This window comes from Thalia democratica, chromosome 3 (assembly GCF_965202585.1).
Source record: "Thalia democratica chromosome 3, ktThaDemo2.hap1.1, whole genome shotgun sequence".
Classification (NCBI taxonomy): domain Eukaryota; kingdom Metazoa; phylum Chordata; class Thaliacea; order Salpida; family Salpidae; genus Thalia; species Thalia democratica.
Genome location: NC_139167.1, coordinates 13,558,416 through 13,581,764, shown reverse-complemented (window position 1 = coordinate 13,581,764; position 23,349 = coordinate 13,558,416).

Genomic DNA, 23,349 nt, shown 5'->3' with positions numbered 1-23,349 from the left:
TAAATATAATGCATTTAGTTACGTTAAAATGATGTGTATAAATTTGAACTAAAATTTAAAAACGAGTTTTCTACTCGAATACATAACTATTAGCCACAATGTACATAGAGCCACAATGTCCATAGAGTTTAACTACATATATGACGACTAAATTAAGTTGTTTACGACAACTGTTACTAAAAATCTTTTTATTTCTTTTAAACAGTTTAGAAACTTACATAAAAAACTAAAACATTTTGTAAGTAAAATCTCGATATTAAAAAAATTTCAATAATAAAAAATGACCTAATCTTATTGACGTAATTTGTAAAAACCCAAAAAAACAGAATTAAATTTAAAAATAATTATATTTGGAAAACTATTATGTTTTGTAAGCCCATTCAAGTGTAATTTCCAGGCTGATTTCAACTCAGCTTCAATAAAACTTGCTTGTTTTCTCAAAAGCAGATTTTTTAGCATAATTTAATACAAACATCAATTACCAAAAAAATTCTAAAGCAAGTATCAAGTTAGTCGTTATAGTACTTAGCAAATGTTTGTGTTTGAAAAATTTATATAACTGTTGTCAACATTTTTAACACAAATAACTTAAGATACCTGTAACTATATTGTCCATATAACGTTATGTGTTACGTCATATTAATTATAAAAATTTAGAATTTTAAACTTCTCTTTAAAATAATAAATACACTTTATTTTACTAATGAGTACATGAGGTTATGTATCTCACATACGAAACGGTCGTATAAACCTATAGTTTTTATATAATCCAAAAAAAAAACATTTAGCTCCAAATTAATTTTTTGAGCTTTATTAACTGGAACTTATTAGAAATTCTTTTAGTGTGTATACATGCATAAATGATACAGAAATTATTTCTTTTTTTCAGTAATGTTTAATTTTTATCAAAGTAAATAATTAAATGTTGGTTTCCTAACAATAACTATTTAAAGAATAAAGTAAATTAGTATATATTTTTACAATTAATTTACCTTCTTAACGTTTCACCATGCAACTAGAAGTCAAAATCTAACATCCTCGTGAGCTCTCAAGCTAAGATAAACAAACTCGTTTTAGGCGGATTTTAGGTATATACGTTTTAAGCGTATATCTTGTATACGAAACGGTCGTAGTAATGAATAAATATATATGTATTAAAGTTTTTATAAAAAGCTCTGGTCGATTGTGCTCGACAAATAATCAAAATAAAATAAAAGTATATACATGTATAGATATAATAAATAAATCATGTAACATATTTTTTTTTTCGTCGGAAAAGATGTAGAATAACATTTCGTAACTATAAAAGTTGGTTTTTACAATTTTTTTATATACTAATAAGTTTATAACTAGTTTAAACTGGATTGTAAAACTAGTTATTAAAATTTGCCTACCTTAGAATCATATTTTAAAACTAATTGTAAAGTATTTAAAAGCCTTTCAAATAACTAATAGGCATTTAAATTAAGAAGTAAACATATTTAGTGACGTAAACTGTTAATTTACAAACACGAAGTATATAACTAAATTATATTTTTTCGAGAAGCTATAATAAGTTTAGACTGTAGCGAAATTGAAATTTTGATGCTGATGCCATGTTAACTGCTAGTAACATGTAAAGTAAACTGAATTAAATAAACTGTAAAATTAGTTTATTTGTTTGATTTAATAAAAAAATTCGAAGCTATAGTCAAGTATTCATTACAAATTAGTAAATTAAACTTGTAAATTGAAAAAATACTAAAACTATTTTTCTTGTTTTTTTTATTAAAAAGTTTCTTAGAAAAAACAAAAAACTAACTTTTAACAAATAAATAAATTTCTTAGTTAAAACCTTAAAACCGGTTAAAATTTTAAAAATGTTTTCACCTAGCAACTGCAATGCTAAATAAAATTATTTTTATTTTATTTTTTTATATTTAGATTCTTATAATTAGTTATATATATTTCGTAAAGTTTTTAAAAAAAGTTGAAAATCTGATTAACTTTAATACCTCCTTGTAGACTCTTGCAAAAATAAAGAAAAAATATTTGTGAAACATTCCTCAAAATATTAAAAGTGAACAAGGAAGAAGAATTTATGAAAAAAGTGTCTAATAGTATTAAATGTATTTGCAATGAATCGAAGATCTGCCAAAAGTTTGAAATGTGAAAAAAAAATTAATTAAAAATGATTCTATTTGCCCACATCCTTTACTAAAATTAAACATATAGGTTACATGAATTAAATTTACATCAAGCAAAATTAATTATTTAATATAATTTAAATTTTTTTTTTATTAAATAAACTATTTGAATTCATATTTAAGCTGAATTATATCGTAACGTTTAAATTACTAATAGTTTAGCTGTATGTTCAACTTTTTTATTAAACCTTTATTTAAAGTTCGAACGGTTAATAAGTAATAAACGAATTTTAAAAACTAATTCGAAAAACAGCAGTTTTAAATTAAAATACATTACTATGCTTCAAAATACCTGTATAAATAATAAGTTAGTTTAATATTTTGACTAAAAATATAATTTATCTAATAATAATTGTAAACAGATCATGCTAAACATCATTACGTAAACGAGTATGTTACTTGCTAGATATAAATAAAAACACTTTTATTTTTCAACACATATGACAAATATGAAAAATATCACACTTTTATCAAACTCTATTTTAAGTTTTTACGGTTCTGGACTATTAGTAACCATATTCTTTAAGTGGAAGCGAATTATATTCAAACGATTAATTGCATTGTATGGAAACTTTTACCAACTAGTTACTGTTGATTTTTGGTAAAGTTTAGTTTTGTTTTAAACTTGAAAACGAACTGTTTAGTTTAATAAACATTATACTGGAAAAGCTAAATAGAGATAATTTTGACATATATATATTCTTTAGAATTTTTATTGTCGTAAAAAAATTAAACGAATTAAATACATCCAAATTGCAACATTTAGCGCGTTAAAGTTTTGTTTTGTCATCAAGCTTTAATGCAAAATTAAATCTAATGAAAGATGTAGCTTCAAAAATCAAAATCATACAATTTTATGTTACAAAAATTTGCATAACTTGTTGTTACTATTGACTACGTTAAATTTTTGATTTTATACGTTTAAATATTTGAATGAAAACAATATTAATGTTTTTAAGTTAAATTGTGATTTTTTATCTAACTTAAAGTTAGTAACTCAGTTAAGTTTAACTATTAAAAAAACAAGTTTAGGTAAGGTTGTACATCTATTTTAAAAACGAAATTTTATGTGATAGTTTTAAAGAATGTTTAACTTTGTCAGTAAAACTAAACAATTTTTCAAATATAATAAAAAAAATCACTTAGATTTAAAAAATTTAGTTAAGTAAAGCATTTAACTTTAAGAAGTTGTACAAATTACATTCATGCTGTACAAATATTAAATCCATAAATTAATGAAAAAATTTAAACAACTTAAATTAAATTCGCCAAGTTTAAAAATATAAAAACAAAGAGCAAAGTTAAATTTCTTCGTGTTAGTCAAAATAATTTTTACTGCAACATCAAATAGCTAAAGTAAACTTCAATACAACTGCATTGTAGCACAATAGTGACGTAACAATTCGAAAATTCACGCTTCAATATAAGCAAGCTGTTCAAAAAGAAGGTAGAGTTTTGATTGTTATACTTCCGCATTTCTTTCTCTTGGTATTACTTTTTAAACGGGAATAAATTCCCGTAAAAATCTAAACACATCTGCCAATAAAAGTTTAGGTTAAAGTTAAAGATTTTATAAAAAACTACATAAGTTAAACAACAAACGTAGAGAATGCTATAAAACTGTTTATGTTTAATGACGGTAGTTTTAAATAGTTATTATAACTGTTTATTATTTTAATATTTTTTAAACTCTTTTCGAAACATAGTAAAACTAGAAAATAAAAACTTTCTATGAAGTTTGTCTTTATCTTAGTCATGTATTTGATACAAAAATAAAACATGTTTTTCTAAATATACAAAAATCTTAATGAATATATAAAAAACGATTGAAAAAATAAATTTACTGTATTAATGTAGAAAAAACAAATTAAAATATTTTAAAAATACATTGGTACCATAATTATTGCATCTAATATATTGCTTAAGTTATACTAAGTAATTTATAAAGTTAGTTTCAACTAGAAGTAAACAGTTAAAAGGTCTATTTTGATAAAATTATGTTTATGTTAAACAATTATTTTAAGATTATTAATACTAAACGCATTCTACTTATTCAATTTTATTTTTTTAATTTAATTTTAAACGTCATTATACGGCTGAAACGCATTTCTTTTAATAATTAAGAAGTTTTTACAATTACTTTCTTTTAAGCCTTACTAGTAAATCATAAAAAGAAAATCTTATACAAATAAAACTGTACACTTGTAAAAAAAAACCTTATATAGTTTTATAATAAGCGTTTAAAAGTTAAGAATTTAGTGAAAATCGTAAAAATACTAGATACATATAAATCAACTTTTATGTTGTTTTGCATAAGTGGAAAAAACAATTAATTTTTAGTTAGATACCTTTCATTTCATTTTTTAAAACTTAGTTTAATCATCATAAAATTATTATTTATAATTATGTCGTTAAACACTTTTCTGTTTTGTAGTTTGTTTGATTTTAATAAAAAAAACCCAAAAATTAACGATAAATTTTGTGTTAATAACACAGTACTCTTTGAAATAAAGTTTTAAGATTAATTCAAAACCTTAGTAAAATGATTTTTTTTTACCAGCTCATTTTTTAAGAAAAATAAAATTTTCTAAAACTAAAATTTTGTTACTTAAAAATATAGAAATCTTATTTCTCACGTTAATTTAAAATACATTTACTGAAGTTTAACTTAACTTGACCCTCTAGTACTTAGCTTTATCAAATGAAACTGGTAATTTAAAAATGAATAAGCTAACCTTTTGATGGTGTACATTTATAACTTTCTAAAAAGTTTAGTGATTTTTTTTTCTAGTTGTAAACAGTTAAAAATAAAATATATTTAAATTCACAGTTTAGCTTAACTGAATCAAAACCTTTAATTTACTTATAGTGTAGCTATATGTTTAAATATTTTTTTTTCGGATATCTTATTTAAAAGTTTGTAAACTTAAAAGATAACCAATGTGTACTCAAATATACTATATTGCTTCATAAACCTGTATAAATATCAAATTAGTTTTGTAGTTTGGATAAAAAATTACAGTATTTAATATTAATCAACAACAATTATGTTACACATTATTACGCACACACATATGTTACTCGCTAAAAACAAATACAAACACTTTTACTTTTCAACACATGGAAAAATAAGAAAAATGACACAGTTTTGTCAAACTCCTTTTTAAGTTTTTACGGTTAACTACTATTTGGTCACCATATTCGTTAAGTGGAAGCAAATTAATTCAAACTAAGAAGTGCATTGAATAGTAACTTTAACCAGAAAGTTTACATTTTTTTCATAAATGTTAACAGTAGTAAAATGATTGGTCTTAAATAAAGTATTAAAACTATCAGTTTAAAGAAGTTTAGAAGTATTTCAAAATTGATCAATACAAAGAAAAACAATACAAATTATGCTGTTAAACATAAGTTTATCAAATATTTAGCTTGTATTAAAAATCAACAATAAAAAAAAAAGTTTTGCACTAATTTAACCAAAAATAAAGACAAGTTAATTTTACAAAAGTATAGTACTATTTAAACTGAATAATTTAACCGTTTAAGGTATTATATTATAGGTGAGAAAAAAAAGATCAATATATAAAAAAGATTAATCTTTGTGTTTTTTAATATAGTTTACTTTTTTTCATTTATTTCGAAACAGATTTTATTTTAAGACTTAAAAATTTGTTAGACATACACACACATGTGTTTAAAATCGAACTTTTTTAACTTCGTCTAGTATTTAATCTAAAATGAATTATTTGATACACGAATTTAATTAATGTAATATAACAAATAAATAAATAATTTTAATTTGTTCCGTGTCTAGTTCGCTCAATTGTTATAAAGTTTAAAATTTTTTAAAAAGGACTAAATATGTAATTAATGGGAAAACTAAATACAAAATTGGTAAAATTGTTTCTTAAATACGTTTAATTATCAGTTTAAGCTATAAAAAAATTATATTTAAATAGTATTTTGACGTAAAAGTTAGAAGCTTGTAAAACTTACAAAATGAGTTTGATAAAAACTAATTATAAAAAGTCTCAGTTATTTACTACTTTTGCGTTTATGCATCAATCGTTATTTTTAGTGAGTAAAACGATCGTGTTCCTAATTATCATCACTTAATAAGTTATTTTAATTCATTAAAATAGTACTAACTTTAGTCAATTAAATATCATTAAGTATTAAATTAAACATTTATCATTTATTTTTGAAAATATTGAATACAAAAAACTGTCGAACACTCAAGTTATTAACAGATAGAAAAAATTAAACTCAAGTACTATAAAGGTATGTTTGTATAGAAACACTAATATTGCTATTAACGGGTAAAAGTAAATTCAATAATTAAAAAAAGGAAATTTATTTAGAAAGTTATTTCATGTAATAACAAAATGATATAAATTCTTAAAAAATTATTTAATGCTTACAAAGGATTAGCTTTTAATAAGAAGACAATAAAAAAAATTCTGAGGTTAAATTTTTTTTTTCAGAAACAAGATTTTATATTTTTGATTAAAATCCCGTTTATAAGTTTTTGGTGAATTTTTGTATTAAGTAAAATAACAGTTATATTAAATAAGTTATAGCTTTATTTCAACTAATTTTAGGTATATTTGAACTTTGAATAACGTAAATACTTTACAAAACAAACATATTTAACTAAATTTTTTATACGATTTTAGTAAATAAAGATTATTTTATAAGAAATAAAGTAGATAGAAAACAGAAAATACTAAAGAAAAAAAATGGTTTCGTAATTAGTAGTCGAAAAATATGATAAGAAAATATTTTCATAAAACTTACTTTTTATAAAAATTTACTAAATGTTAAAAGTAATACTTTTTCACTTATCTTTCCTAGAAAGTTATTAATTATGTTATGTTTGTAATTGGATAAGCATGCTATTTTTAAAAGTGTAAAGTTGAATTATTTAACATTATATACAAAACAAACAAAGTTATTTAAAGAAAAATTCAAAAACACTGAAAACTGCTATAAGTAAATTTAGTGTTTTAACAACCAGGCTTTGAAATTTATGAGTTTTCAAAACTACTTTGAGCAACATAGTGACGTAACAAGCAAAAACTTCGCGTTACAGAAAAAATAAATGTAACAGTTTAAAATTGTATGTCGAAAAGCTAACATCGTAGTTTGGGTAGTTAATACAAATATTAATTTTGTACGGAATTAAGTTTCCGTTTCATCAAAGAAAAGGTTACAATAAAGCAATTTTATTTAAAGATTTATTAGTTTCTCTAATAAATATGTAAGTTAAGCTCTTAATAAAATAAACTTTTAAAATTTTGTGAAATAAAAACAAAATAATTTTCTGACGAAAGGCATCTGTAACTAAAATTATAATCTTTTACCAGTACTTTATGACATTTTAATCACTTTTAGATTGATAACGATTATAAAAATATTTTGCAGCACTTGTTACATGTTAAACGAATTATATTTTTCCTAATTAATAATTAGAACTTCTTTTGTTTTTCTAATCAGTTATAAAAAAAGCTTAAAATACGTGTTTGTTTTTTATTAAAATAAAAATTCATTATATTTTTGATTTTTTAACAACATTAAGTGATTGACTACTAAACTTACGTAAAAATCTAGGTTAAATTGGTATTATTGTTAAAAATGTAAAACTTATGTAATAATAACAAGTTTAAATATTATTATAATTTGTTACACTAACACATATTTCTGTGTGTTAACGGATTAACACACTCTTATGGAGCTCCATAAAAAATAAATACAGTAATGAAAGAATAAAAATTTAGGTAGGTCCATATATTTTTGATAAAAACAAAATAAACAGTATAGTTTGTTGTAAATAAGAGTTTGATTGTAGTTACATTATTTAATGTTAAATCCGACTGTTATAAAACTATTAAGCCTTAATTAGATTAAGCAAAGTAAGATACAAACGAAATAATAAATCATAATATAAATCTACTCACATTAAGATCAAGAAATACTGATTCAATAATTTTAACCGTTGTTAAACATTAAAAAAAAAGCATACAATAATTAAGCAATAACATTTTTTATAATAACTTAGAACAAGCCATTTATCTTACACAAGAAACTAAATAATTTATTATTTATGTTTGAATAAAATTAGTTATAGACTTTAGTTTAATTTCTTTTTGCAAATATTCAGAAATAAGTAATCTAGTGTAAATTAAAAGATAAAAAACAACAAAAATTAATTACTTAGTTGAAAAATTAATCAACAGTTGAAGATAAATAAAGCTATGAATTTGACCTTTCAAGAATTTATTTTGCAAACTAAGTTTCGGTCAAAGATCTTTTAAGTCAAAGACCTTAAATAAATCTTTCTTTTATTGATTTCAAGTTAGATATATACTTTTTTAACAATGTTAAAAACAAAGCACAAAAAACTAAAATTGTTATTAAGTAAACAAAGCCCAAAAAACTAAAATTATTATTAAGTATTCAGAGACCTGAACAAGTTTTAGCGCCATACAAAAATATACCACAACTTAAACTGCATATACATTACATATTCAGTAAGATAACTATTTATTGTTTCATAAAAGAGCAGTCGAGATGTTAAAATTATAAAGATTTTAAACATATATTTTAAATATATAATGAAAAACTAGTTTGTGTTTATTATATGTGTAAAGATTTAAACATAAACAATGCTATGTACTCTGTATAAACCGCAGTAAAAATTCCTACAGCCAATCTATTGGGCGTAGTAGGTTTATATGTGATATGAACATAGGTGTTCAGTTAAACTTAGAACTTAACACGTAAAGGGAGACATAAAATATATAGATGAGTAAGAGACAAAACTTAACAATGTTTTAGAATAAAAAGTGAAATGTATGTACAAAAAAATTAATGTCATACTAATTAAATTTGAGATTACTAATGTTACAATTAGTTTTTGTTTATTTTTTGATTTTCATTCGAAATAATTTCTGAACTGATGATTCTACAACACTATATATACATATACAAATTTGTTTTATTTAACGCTTTGCTATTGTTATTCTTAGGGTAAGAGTAGTAAGGTTATGAATGTACTTTATTTTATATAAACTACCCACAAAAATTTTTTTATTTTTAAGATACTTAAACTAAATAATCTTTTTAGAGAAAGTTTTAATATAAAGTAACTTTACAGCTCAAAGAATAAATATTCATGTTAAACATAAATAAATTAGTATTCTATAAGTAAATTTATACCAAATTAAAAAAATTTTTATGAATAATACTATAAGTGTACACAAATAAGTTTGTACATTCAATTCATTCATATGGTAAAATTAAAAGAAGAAAAAATTTTGATTCATATAATTATTATCAATGTAAAAAAAATTTCATACAAGTTTGTTAAAATGTGGTATTAACTTTAAGTTATCAGTTAAAAAACAAAAAAAGCGCTCAAACTTATATTTATAAATAATACTAAATATTTATAAGTTTCAAAGAACTATAATCGATCAGTTTTCGAAGTTTCTTAGCAATAGAGCGTGGTAACAATTTAAAATTCCTCCCATTAAAAAAAGACAAATCAGCCTGTATTTGTAACATTTTAGGAAATTTAGCATTTTATTTTGTTTTGTATAAAAATTCCGTTTCAGTTAAGAAAACTTTTGGAAGTTTTTACAAGGTGTTTTAATTGATAATGAAAAATTAGAATCATTAATATTTGACAAATGAATCTGGACCTTAAAAATAGTTGAAATGAAAATTGAGAAAAATATAAAAAACAGCTGTTTGTTAAATAATTACTATTAAGTGTTTGTACATAACTCTTATTTTTTTCTTCAATGCACAATAGCATACCCGATATTGGCTGGAGTGGGCCTACTGTATTATTTAGGTATTTCAAACTTTTTAAGTGTTCTAAACTACAGTAATATAACAAAGATTTTAATAATTTAAGCTGTTGAAATTTTAAAGTATTTTTAATTAAGGAAAAATTCTCTGTTGAGAAGTTATATGTGTGAAAAAAATATATGTTTGAAATTTTATAGATTTGTTTAACTTTGATTAAAACTAGATTTTAGTTTAGCTTAAAGTATACTTGTATTGATTTATTTATCAAATGTCTATAGTTTATATAGAAAATTTATTTAATTACAGGAAATAACTTTAGGTATATCTTTATATATTCTGGTAAATACTCAAATGGTAACGAAACATGGTAATTAAACAAAGCAGTACATAAACGTTTGTATTACTATACAATGTATTTCAAAATTAAAGAAACAAAACAAAATATGAAAAGTTATAAAAAAACAAAGTTTTTCTTTAACCTTTAAAAGTGTTTTGTTTATCTTTTTTTATAAGAAATACTTTAAAAATAACTTCTAAAAAGTTAGATATAAAATAAATACAACTATTTTTGTTGACTAATACTATAAACTTAGTCCATTAGAAAAATATAATTTATTTTATCAAGGTTAAAAAAAAATAAACGAGTTACACCCGCTCTAATTAAATAGTGTTGCATAAATTTAATGTTTACTAAAACCGCGTATACATATTCAACATATCTACTTTGTCTTGAGTTTTCCAATTATTACGTCAAGATTCTGCTTGAATCGATTTTTTACATGTTACACATTTCATAATGTACGATTGTTTATGTAGTGTGTAGGAAGTTGTTACTGTTTCATTCAACTTCTTTTAATGTTGTATGTTTTTTGACAGTTTTAATATAATTGTTATTTGTTAAACCAGACAATTATTTACGTATAAAACATAATATAATTTAACTGTAAGATGTAAGGTAAAGAAATTTTGAATTGATAACAGTTATTTAGGTTACACCTTTAAAACAAATATAACATTTAGCTTTCATATTAATATATGTCTAATAGTTTAGTTTTTTTATTTGTAATCGTTATAACTTAATCTAAATAATTTTGCATATATTTTTGTAATTTTTTTTTTCACGTTATTAAGTCTAATTTAATATTATACACATATTAGTATAAGTATATAACTTGAACTTTAAAGTTACTGTCTTTTTGTAAATTTTAACAAATAACTATAATTGATATAATTTTTATTAATTTCACAAAAATTCTAAGTTTATGAATATTTTTAATTTAAAAAAACAAAATGAATATAGTTAGTGTTAAAAAATTGATCAGTTTTAAAATCTAATTATGAGCAACATAATGACGTAAATATTCAAACTTTCCTCCTGAAAAATAAAGCTTATGAATAAAGTTAAAGTTGTTTTTTTGAAATGAGTTTCAGTGCAAATCAGTTATGTTATACGAATTTAAAATTCTGTTTTACTAAAGAAAATGTTTTTGCATTAAGAAATGATTTAGTCTTGTAAAATAAATATAATTTTAACTTCTAAAAATAATGTTTTTTACTATTTTTTATTTCATGTATATTCACTTACTTTAAATTCAACATCATTTTTCTTCTAATGTTATTACTAGTTATTTGATTTAGTAATCAATTAAAAAAAGTGTATACAAAACAGTTCAAGTACACTCCATTTACTATTAGCTATTTTCAAATTTATAATATATATAACAAAAGTGTTTAGAAGCTTTATAACAGGAAGCTAATGTTTTATTTAGACTGTATAAACTGTTTAGAATTTAATATTAAATACTTAAAAATGTGAAAACTTGTGACTAGTAAGTTTCAAAAACATACAATACTTACAATATTGTTAAACAACATTTATATACTTCAAATGAACTTAAAGTTATTTATATCAATCTATTATTAACTTAATTTCAATAAAATCTATGTTGTCAAAGTGTATACAAACTAGTATAGTTAAATTACTGTCCTTTTTTTCTAGCTAAATACACTGTGGTGTTTTTACAGCTTTCACAAACTTTCTTTAATATAGAGAAAAGCTTATTTTACGTTTTCAAGATATCAACACCAATGTGTAGTGCTCTTTTTAATGCTTTAATATTTTAATAAATTAACAAAGTTTAGAAGGAAGTTATATAAGAACCATGTTTTTTTTCTTACTTTTAAGACATTCCTTAAAGAAAATAAAAATATACGCTTGATATGCATAGTGATGTAACAATGCTGAAGTTCTTAAAATTAAAAAAAATAAGTTTATAAATTAAAACGATATGCAAAATAAAGAGAGTACTTATGTTGAATACTTCTGCAAATTTGTTTTTAAACGGAATAAACCTTCCGATTAAATACGATTTAAATAACAAAAACATGTAATTTCAGAAAAAAAAAGAATGTGATAGTAAACGAACTGATGTATAACAAAGGTATTTAGTATATATTTAATTTAAATAGCCAGTTTTTATTAGGCTGTTATACAAATTTTATTTTGAAAAATATAAAACTGAACTAAAAATAAATAGTTTTACTTTAAACGAGTTTTCAAAGTTATCAATACTATAACGTTTAAAACTGTTTTAACAGTATTCATATATAAAATTAGTATTTTCATCATTTTGATAGCAAATATTAAGCTAATTACGACGAAAATAAGCTAATAAAGTTTAAGGTTTCCATTAAGTTTTAGTTGTGTGTAGATTAGTGTATCTAGTTTTAAGTATTTATTCTAAATATAGTTTTAGATATGCAAGCTATTTTATTAGTAATAAATTTAATGATTCGTTTTTTGTTATTTAGTTTATTATGATATTTATACTAATAATATTAACTGAAGCGTTTACATTATAAAGTTAAATGCAATTTTTGTGTTTTTTTTTTTTAAATAAGTTTTACGTCACTGTTGGTTTAAATGCATACAAATAATATTATTTTTCACTTTCTTATTTTGTATATTAATAGCTATAAATATTGTAAAGTTTAAGTTTTCATAATTCCATATTTATTTTATTTTTTTATTTCATAGAATTTTTAAATACATTGATTATAGTTTAATTCAAATATTATGATATATAGGAGGTCAGTACACTTTGTTTTCCGAAAAATTTGTATATAATCAAGTAACATTTTTTATGCATGAATAGTTAGCGTAATAATATTTTTTAACTGAAAGCATTTAATATAGTTTTCTTAAGCTATAAATTCATTATGTAAAAACGGGAGTTTTTATCAATACTGAAGTCTAAAGTGTATTTTAACCGACTAATAATCGTAGTTAAACAGATACACTACAACATTTACATATAAATATGTTTAGATTAAAAATCATAAGTTTTTGACTTTTAAAAAAATTTCGACAATTTTGTATCCCATTGTATAAGTTTTACTTGTATGTAATCAAGATGTAATTTTGTTATGGATCATAATGGCTGAGTTGGTATCAGCTTAAAATTTTTACCGAAAGGAATATGATTTTTACATAATATCACACTATTAAGTACTTAGAATTAAGCCTTCTTGTTGTGAATTAAAAAAGTCATATCATAAGTTATTTAGTTTTACAGTATTGATGTATGCTTAAAATAGTTCGATTTAAACTTAAATTTAATGAAAATAAGCTTTCCTTGCATATATAAATTAGGATTAATTAACTTATAGTAAATTATCTTACTAAAAAATTATTTGTCCAGTTAAGGGACATAAAAAAGAAGATCTTGTTTTAACTTTTAGTTCAAAAATATCAACTTCAACAATTTTGCTTTTTGTTCTTAGAATGCTTAGAATAATTATTTATAATATATGTAAAATATATAAAATGTATTTAAAGATAAAACCTACAAACCTATACTTTATACAAGTTTATCTCCAGTTTCAAAAATAAATGTGTATTTGTACAGAGATTTATTTAATAATTACTAATAATTGAAATATTTTTTACATTTTTAGCAGTTCATAATATTTAAATAATGCAAATAATAGTTTTCAACAGAAGTTGATATTAAAATAGTTTAACCAAAAATTTACAACTTATAATGAAGTTTTTAGAGCATTGTAAAAAACTATTATATTAGATAAAACTATTAAATTTTTAAACCTTAGAATAAATGGAGATCGATTTTAAAAAGTAACAGAACACTAAGCTTGACTAAACAATGAAATAAGTTATTTTAGTTTTGTTAACAATTAAACACACAACAAGTGTAATTATTAACCTTATATTAACTTTATTATCTATGTCTTAATCAAATGTTTTTTTCTTAATTTTAATGTTTTAAACTATTATATTATTAATTATTTCTGTTTTAGTAATAGAAAAATATATTTCTAAAAATATTTTTTTATTTTAGAAATTTTATCAAATTTAAATATCAAAAAAAAAATTCGAAACCTAAAATTTCTTAGGTTTTGAGACTAGTAAATTTTTTATTCGAAAATAATGTTTTTGAAACTTTTAGTTTTTTTTATATTTTTAAGTTGTTTATTTAAACAGAAATAATTACGAATTAAAATACCTTTACATGCTATTTTTTTTATTTAGAAGAAAAAAGTTCTTTTGCTGTTTTTTAAGCCGAAAACATGATATCACAAGCAAAAAATTCTGCTACAAGTTAATTTTAAACTGTTAAAAACTGTACAGTTCGTCTAAAATTTAAATTTCAGGTCCAAAGTAATTTAAAACTACAATTGTCAAACATAGACAAAATCTTTGAATTGTCAAAGTTAATATTTATAAAGTTTTGGAAGTATTGAGCATAATATAGGTTACTTAACTAGTTTTACACAATATTAAATTTGAAGTTAAATAAGAAACGGAATAAAAAGAGTTTTACTTCTCTTCAACTTTACTCTCATACTTAATATATCAGTCGTATAAGTATTAGCTTGCTGGAGAAAAAGCAGTTTTTCTTAAATTTTTTTTACTATTTAATAAATAGGGATCATGTTTTGTTATTTGAGTAGTTTTATAAAAACAATAAATAAAACTCACGTATAATATAAAATTTAACTATCATCAAAATGTTTCAGAACATAAAAACTAAATAAAAGGAGTTTATAGAAAGTAAAAAACTAAGTAAAAAAACTTAATATGAAAATGGTATGGATTCAAGTAGCGTTATAAAATATATTTCTGGCTATAAAGTATCAGCTAAAAGTGTGTTAAAGGTCTTAATCCTAAGCTTATTTTTATGATAGTAGATCTACAGCATTGTATATCAAGAAATTATACTACTAAATGTTTATTACCAAAGTGTTTTCATTAAAACAACTTATTAAATATATTATATTATTAATAAAGTAATCTCAAGGTTCAATACTTAATACAAATAGTTTGAGTAATTTCTAAAGTTGTAAAATTTAAACTATTTAAATTTTAAGCTAATATCACTCAGTTACTGAATTACTTACTTAATAAATTTAAATTTAACTATATAATATCTTATGTTTTTGCAAAAGCTTTATATCAAACTTTTGTAAATAGTTTTACCAATAAATAAAATATAACAACAAGTTATTTTTTGGTTGAAGAACATTTTTTTGTTATTTTCCACAAAAAGAAACGAAAGATAAAATTTAAGTAATTTTCAAGGATCTTAAAATAAATTGATTTTTTTTTTCTTATAAAACGTAATATTTTAAACATTTGTTTTATATTATGTAGTTGATAGGTATGTACAAAGTTTGTAGTTATATTCCTCAAAACTTTTTAAATTATTCAGTCCTGCTAATTCAGAATGCCGTTTAATTTAACAGACTTAAAAAAAAGACAAGTATAAAAATAAATTATAACAAAAAAATAAAGCCTTAAAAAACAAGGAAACAATCATAAGAAAAAAAAATAATAAACAGATTTTTAAACCTAGATATGAATTAGATCATCATAAATAATTTCACAACTTTACGGAAAGCTTATGGTGTTTTGCATTTTAAAGAACTGATTTGTATTATTAAAAGTATGTATAATTTTTAGATAAATTAAATGTTAATATTTATAACTACCTTCTCTTTTTATTTAAATTTATATAAAAAGTATGAAATATAAATGTGGTTCAGTATTTTGAATAGTTCAAAAACAAATAAACAAAATAAAACCGAAACTTTTTTTAGTTAGATAGTTTTACAAACACTGAAAAATATTATAAAAGTAAAAAAAAAAATCTATTTTTAGTACTATTTTAAAAATATGAACTAGTATTTGTACGAAATTTTATTACTTAAGAAAATATTTATCTTTAATTTTTTTTCACTAGTCTTGATTATTTATTTGGAAAATTGTTTGTGATAATTTTACTTTGGTTCATTTCAAACGACTAAAATGAAATTCTAACCACAAAAATTACTAAAAAAATGTTTAATTATTTATTGTAAAACCCATTATTTTGGTAGATCGGCTTAAAAGTTTGCTTAAAAGTAAAATAAAAAAAGTAGGTAAACAATTTATTTATATACCTTTAAGAAGAACTTGTTTGTTTTAAAAGCATTTCTATTGGAACTTAGTTTGGTATCGACACTTTTTTCATCATAACTTCGCAGTGTAAAGTAAATTATGCACATAAACTCTAATCTGACTTTATTTAAATAAGTAAAAAATTATTGTTGTTTTAAGGTAACCAAATTTTTTTTTTTTTTTTAATTCACTACAATCTAATTTTATTTTAAAACATGTAGATGAAAATTGTTATTTGAAAAGTAACTAAAAAGCTATTTTAAAAGTTTATTCCACTTTATACATTTTATAGTTATATTTAACATTCCCGATATGTAATTTTTATAAACAAGTTTATTTACTTTAACATTTTTTTATTTATCTCGGTTTTATAGTTTGTCTTTGGTTTGTGATAACTGTACTTTAGTTTTTTCCAAATGAACTGTTAATGTTATCAAAGTAAATAAATATTAATGAATGGAATAAAATATCAAAAATTAAGTTTTAACAAAAGCTATTTGAACATAAGTTTTGTTTTAAACAAAATAAACAAAAATTTATTACAAATCTATTTAGTTGAGATTAGTTTGTTTTTAAAACAAACCTTTTCTTTAAAACAACAATAAATAAACATATTAATACAGATTGGGTTAATAATTGTCGATTTAGATCAAATTAGAAACGATCGGGTTAGAAATGATCGGGTTAGAAGTGATAGCGAGTTAGAAATGACAGTAAACCGTTTTTAAATTAAGACGTTTTGATTAGTCAAGTATACATTGTTCAATAACATTTCGATGTGGTTAAAAGTGTAAACAGACAATGTAATATGTAATAAGTTGATTGATCCAATTTTAATTAATAATAACAGGCTAAGCTTACTTAACAGTTGATTTATTAATGACGTACATATATATAACCACTACAAAAGACTTTAGTTATTAGTATATATTTATGTTGAAATTTACAAATTTCAATATACCTAGTGTTCTAACAACTTTAAAGCTAATTAATAATTAGCTTATTGATTTTAATTAAACTTTCTTTATTATGCACGAAAAACGACTTGACGCTGATTGAAATCGACTTAACTAATTAAAAATATTATTTAATTGGAGTATGTAAACAAAATAAGTGACAATCTTTAGTAAAATATAACTTTTTATACGTTTTAATGTAAAATATGTTGTTTAATTTTTAAAAGTCTTATTGTTGATTTTAAGAAATCTGATTGTTTTAAACGATTAAATCATAATACAATACTGAAAACGCAATTTTAATTTGACAATTTACAACAAGTCATTTTTTAAATGATTTGATTAATATTTATTTGATGATTTTGAAAACAAGATCATTTTTGTTTATTTAAAACTTAATTGCAAGTTTATTAAAGATGAAATTTTTATTTAGTTTAATAAGTTTTTGAAAATAAAACAAAGCGTTATAAACACAATATTTAACATGATTTAATATTCACAATGTTAATTAAAAATATCAACTTAAAGATTGAATTAAATAACTAATAAAATATTACAAAATAAAAGTTTAATATAACAACATCAAAGATTAGAAAATTAGAAGCTTAAAATTTTTAAATAAACTAATTTTCAACAAGATAAAATTAAGCTGTTATATATCGAGCTAATAATATATATATATTTATATACTTTACAAATATCGCTTACTAAAAAGTATTTAAAATGATTACTTAGTTTTCCACAAAAATCTCAAACTTAATTCTATGCCAAAAAAAATATTTCTTTTAAGATTCTGACCAACTAATAAGTTAGTAAATTAGCTCAACTTAGAATAAAAATATTTTAATTATGATTTAACTACACTATTGTTTTATCTACATCATATCAGGATGATAAATATTTGTTTGATTGATAAAACATTAAAAGTAACTTAAAAATTTAAATTTTAAGTTTAGTTCAATTTGACAGTAATTTTTACTAAACAAACTGTAGTTAAATTATTAAAATTAAAGTTAAGAAATAGTAAATTTATACAAACATTATTTTTTTTTTTATTAATCTTTTACATCTAGTTTTTTTTTGGTTTGTGATAACTGTACTTAAGTTTATTTGTAAATAAACGATTAAGAAAAAAAATCTTAAGCGTTTTAAAATAACTATTTTTTAAGCTCTAATTTTTTAGATCGGCTTAAATTTTTGCATAAAATTTTATGTTAAAATACTGAGTATTTTTCTTAAAAAAGGATTTTTTGTAAAACGAAGATTGTTAATGACGTAATTTTTAAAACTAACAACAACAATGTTTAGTTAAGATATAAATACTTCGTAAAAATCAAAAATTTATATAAGCTGTATTAATTAAATTTATAAGCTGCTACTAATTCAGCTGATGTGATACTTAAATTTATAAAGTTGCGAATTTAAAATTATAACTGTAATAGTCAACTTTCTTTGCAATAACTATTTATTAATATAATTTTTTGTAAATAAATTTATTAAAATTAATAATAACAAAAAATCATTTTAGTTAACAAAAAGTTACTTTTTATTTAGTTGTATAAAAACAAACAAAACTTAAGTTTAAAGTAATTACAAGGATTTCAACATTACTATCTACCAGGGACGTAGCTAGATTCAAAATGTTACGAATCTGTAGAAATTAAAACATCTGAAATAACGCGTGATAACGTCTTAGCGGGAAAACAGCAATTTAAACTATCTCTAATATTATTGAATTTAATCTGAAAATATGCAGGTACATTAATGCATCAAAAATGGAATGTTGAAATATGAGTGATAACTGTATACAAGTCAATTTTTTTGCTCCACACCCCTTATATCATTATATTGTTTATTTATTATACATTTTTGCAACCCATTCTTAGGAAAAAAACAAGTTACAATGCAAAACTTTATTCTACTAAATCCCCATTTTGCGAGCCAATTTGTTTTATGACTATCACTTAGTGATGTAACAATGTTTTAACAGCAAACTTATTTTCACAAAAAGATTTTCGTTTTCTAGTTGTTTCAATGAAAATAATATTTAGAAACTCGGAATAACTCATTATTTTTAGGGTCTTATCAAAGACATATACCTAGTTGTATAACAATTTTAAAGTTAATATAAGCCTGAGACTAGGCAAAGTTTTCAGTCAGCGGGCCAGATATAAAAGAAAAAGTCTTGCAAGTCAGACCATTTAATTTTTATTCATTTTAAGAAAACGACTCATTTATTAAACTAATTTCGACAGAAACTAATTCTACGTGATTTTTGTTTTAGTAAATCCAGTGTAAGTATTAAATCTCTCATAAATTGCACCTTAGTCTTTTTATTTTTTTTATTTTTCGAATTCAATAACAACTAGCGTAAGCTTCAGAATTTTGTTTAGCATTTTGTCGGATTTACATCTTCGCTTCTTAAAGTTCAGCTAAAGTTTTTTACACTCTCAGGGTGGAATCAAGCCGACAGGCCGTATGTTGCTCACCCCTATTTTAGAAATTGTGTTTGAGCTTAAAAGTTCGATTTTCATATTTTAGTGCAAATGCATTTTCTGGAGTTGTACTTTAAACAAAGCATTTTTTTATTATTAATTTAAAAATTGTTTGCAAGTTCACATTAGCGCGGTTTAGTTTATTTTAGGTTTATGATTTACGTAATTATTTTACTTTTTCGTGTTTATTTAAAAGTTCTGTATTCCTTAAAAAAGTAATATTATGTTAAAGTGTAGCTGTTTAGCTAATTTAATGTAAAAGATCAACTAACTTAACGTCAAATACTTTAATTATTATCAGGCGAAAGCTGTTTGTACATTTTCTTATGTTAAAATTACTTAAATTACAAAGCCTGTAAATTTGTTTTTTCATGATTTAAAGTATATGTTAGATACTTCAAGAAAAAAACAAAACTAACTAATGTTTTAATAAAAATTTGTCCCTAAGCGTTAAATAATAAAATGTTATTTTGTTTATAAAGCTTTGTTTTATACTTAATTTAGTTTTTTGTTTTTATATTAGCATCAGGTTCTTTCATTAAATAGTATTTAAACTAATTCTAAGTGTTCTGAACATTTTTTTGTATTTTATAGAAAATAAAGCAACTCTAAAATAATTTTAGTATTGAAAACAACAATGAAAACTTAAATATTTTTACTTATATACAAACTTAAGCAAAGTTTAAATATTGTAAAAAAGGTTGTTTATTTTGAAACAAAGTATTACTTAATTCAAGTACTGTTATTTGCTTATTATCATTTTATTACAAGTATATTGTTTTCACCCGAAATATATATATTGAAATAATTACTAAGAAAATCTAAGTTTTCAGAAAAAAAAAATTAGCAAACTCTGTTCTTGATGATCTATACTGTTTTAACTTTCTTCAATTTTTCCATTACTATCATTTTGTGACGTAACAATGTTTAAATAGCAATATTGTTTTCATTAAGAGTTTACATTATGAAATGTTTTGCTAAAGAATATTTTTAAAAAAGTTGGTAACCCTATTATTTCAAAATTCTTATTCAAAACCTATACATATATTAACTTTTATTATTCCCTCTACAAACTAGACGCATGCACTATATGTAACTTGGAAGAATTGCTATCGCAGAGTCTAACAAAGAAAGATTCTTGAATAAATTACGTTCAAACAATTTTTTGCAAAAATTTCAGTTTCAATTTAAAGACATCAAACATAGACAAATAAATATATGCATCAATATATTCAAGATTTTATGAAAACTTCCGGTCGGTAGTGCCCGACAAATTAAGTTGAAGCTGAACATTTATTTTATTAAATAAAAAACAATAGTTTAGAAGAACGTTTATTACATGAGATATAAAAAAACTCATGTACACCTCAGTAAGCTAAAGTTTATCAAAATAATAAACAAAAATTTTGTATTTGAATTTTTTCATAATAACTATGACGTAGTAATAATAAATAGAGTTTACTGTACAGTAAGCTGTGTTTGAAAAATACGCTGAACTTATCAATTTATACATTTTGCATTATTTTCTTAATATAAAGTTTTCAAAACTTTAGTTTAAGTTTAATCTTAGTTAGTTAAGCATAATATTTTTAGTTACTTTTAAAATATACTTAAAAGTATTCAAAAAATCAATAATAATTACTATTTAACTGTTAATATAACTGACTTGATATCAGTTAAAAATTATAAAAAAATCTTGGACATGTAACGTTTATCTTAACGTGTTAGTATCTAACTTTAAAACATTTTATTGTGTTTTGTTTACAAACTACGTTATACCTATTTTTAAATGATTAAATGACAAAAGTAAATCAGTGAAAAATTATTTATACATAATCAAAGGTTTTGGCTTAACAAAACTTACTACAGCACCCACTAAGATAAATAGCATGGGAGGTACATTGATGATCATTCATATTGTTCAAATCCTAAAAAAAGGACTAGTTTATACATATTATTATCAGATATATCAGGGAACTTTCCACTTCCACTAAAACTAAAAAATTGCAATTGATTTTTAGACTCACGGAATATTAATATATTAAAGATATTTCAAGAAATAACACGAGTAAAAATTTATTTAGTAGTACTCAATTTTTTAAAACACATAAAACAGATAAAATTATTAAATTTAAAAATTCCCTAGGTATAACTTCTTAAACTACTTTTAACTGTTTTTTTAAACAATTAACAAATTATTTCTCTCTAATTAGTTATACTTTGCAAAACGGGTTATATTTAAAAAAATTTAAAAACAATACTTCAATAATCAAAAAACACTAATTAAAATGCTTAAACCTCTTCAAAAGAATTTACACTATTTATCGATTTACGCTAGAAAAAAAAATGATTATCTTTAATCAAACTTTAAAACTAATTAGTAAAAAAAGTGACACAAGAAAAACACAAGAAGTATATAAAATTTACGAAAACTTCATTTATAGTTTATTATAAACTAATAAATGGTAGCTATTTATTTTAACTTATAATCATTTGTTATTTAAAATTTGTTTACAAACTTATTAACACTTTTTATTGTTTTTTTTAACAGTATATATTAAAATAAAAATTTATTTGTTAATGAAATGGAGCTACTCTTATTTTTATTAAAAAACAACAAAAATAAATAAAATCAAGTTTTTTTTTGCAATTCTCAGCAATTAAATAGAGAAACTAAGCTATTAACAACGATTTTTGATAAGAACTTCAAGTTTTTGTTGACTTATTTTAGTAAATATACTTAAAAGACGTTTAATTTTTTTTTTTGTTAAACAAATGAAGATATTTTATAAGTAATTATTCATAAATTATGTTGATTATATTTAAGGCAATTTACAAAATTTGTTCTACTTAAAAATTACAGTTTACAATCTGACATTTATTTTTGACAACGGTGAAAAAATGGTTTAAAATGTATGGTTTGTTTAATAATACATTTTTATAAAATTATATTGAAAATATTTAAATATAATAGCATGGTAAAACTTTTTAATATCGAAAATTCTTAATTCCTTAGTTAGACATATAAATATATAACCAAACAATATGTGTATACTTTTGTTCAATTAAATATATATATATATATAATATAATTTATACATATCTATAGAAAGAATACTTTTAAGAACTTCAGTTTAAACCAAACTATTCTAAGCATACATCAAAACTGTAAAATCTCGATATTTAATTGAGTAAGTATAGAAAATCACTAAAAAAAGATTTAATTTTTAGTACTTAGTAATGTGATAATAAACTTCAATAGCCTTTGCCTTAGGGGATAATTATTAAACTGGAACCAACTCAGTTATTACAATCCATTTTAAAACTACACTTTCATACATGGAGTATCATTCATCAAATGACTTTAATTTTTTCCAAAAAAATTTAAAAGTAGAAAAACTACGTGATTAATTAATTTATCTATAAGCAATATACAAAAT